This window comes from Microtus ochrogaster, chromosome 6, assembly GCF_000317375.1.
Source record: "Microtus ochrogaster isolate Prairie Vole_2 chromosome 6, MicOch1.0, whole genome shotgun sequence".
Classification (NCBI taxonomy): domain Eukaryota; kingdom Metazoa; phylum Chordata; class Mammalia; order Rodentia; family Cricetidae; genus Microtus; species Microtus ochrogaster.
In genome coordinates, this window is record NC_022013.1 from 40,562,831 (window position 1) to 40,564,256 (window position 1,426).

Sequence of the window (1,426 nt, forward strand, 5' to 3'; positions counted from 1 at the left end):
GTCACAGACATCCGCCTATCTCTGCCTCCCGAGTGCTGGAATTAAAGGCGTGCGCCACCACCGTTCGGCTCAAGTGTACTTCTTATAAGTCTGCCTTTATATGTTACTTGACCTTTTTCCCTTGCAGCTTTTAATAATCCTTCTTTGTTCTGTTTATTTAGTGTTTTGATTCTTATATGACATGAGGGCTTTCTTTTCTGATCCAATCTATTTGGCATTCTGTAAGCTTCTTGTACCTTTATAGGCATGTCCTTCTTTAGGTTAGGGAAATTTTCTTCTATGATTTTGTTAAACATATTTTCTGGGATTTGAGCTTGGATTCTTCTCCTTCTCTTCCTATTACCCTTAAGTCTGGTTTTTTCATGGTGTCCCAGATTTTCTGGATGTTTTCTGTTAATTTTTTAGCTTTAACATTTTCTTTGACTTTCTTCCACTGTATCTTCAATGCCTGAGATTCTCTCTTCCGCCTCTTGAATTCTGTTAGGGATGTTTGTATCTGTAGTTCCTGTTCACTTACCCAGATTTTCCATTTCCTGAATTTTCTCTATTTGTGCTTTCTTTATTGTTCAATTATCTATTTTTTAAATTAATTAATACAAAATATTAGCTTTTTTCCTTCCTTCCTTCCTTCCTTCCTTTCTTCCTTCCTTCCTTCCTTCCTTCCTTCCTTCCTTCCTTCCTTCCTTCCTTTTTTCTTTCAGTAGGGTCTCTTGTAGCCCAGGCTGGGGGTTAGACTTGCTGTGTTGCCTGGTGGCACTGGGGATCGAGCCCAGGACTTTGTACAAGCAGTGTACCAACCAAGCTTTAGCTCCAGCCTCTCTTTGTGTCATTTTCATACATGTAAATAAATCATCATTCTTTGCTCATATTCTCCCCTGCATTGTCCTTCCCTTTCTCCCCTCTCCCCACTGGTCCTCTTCCCCCAAATCCTGGTGCCCAAGAAAGTCAGAAGTGATCTTCAGATCTTTTTGGAACTGGAGTTATAAGTTGTTAACCACTGTGTGGGTTCTGGGAATGGAACCCAAGTCCTTTGCAACAGTAGCAAGTACTCATAACAGCTAAGCCATCTCTCTAGCCCCTCAAGTAACTTTTTAATAACTAGGTATTAAAGAAAATACACAGTATTTGTCTTTCTTTATCCCCATTACCCTTTTCTTTTCTTCCGAAGACCTTTTCTCCCACAGGGTCTTATGTCAATTTTTATACCATTTATGTCTACACCTGAAATCCACATATGACAGAAGATATGTAATATTTGTCCTTGAATCAAGCAAATTTTGTTTAGCTATCTTAAAATTGAAAATTCTAATTATAAATAATAACCAGATACAATTTTTTTTTTTTTTTTGGTTTTTCGAGACAAGGTTTCTCTGTGGTTTTGGAGCCTGTCCTGGAACTAGCTCTTGTAGACCAGGCTGGTCTCGAA

At 38.6% G+C, this 1,426-nt stretch overlaps 1 protein-coding gene across 4 annotated transcripts in view; it reads left to right on the forward strand.

The window, feature by feature from the left end:
• Positions 1 to 1,426, forward strand: part of Flnb (filamin B) — a 140,377-nt gene that overhangs the window by 62,267 nt on the left and 76,684 nt on the right. The window lies entirely within an intron of this gene.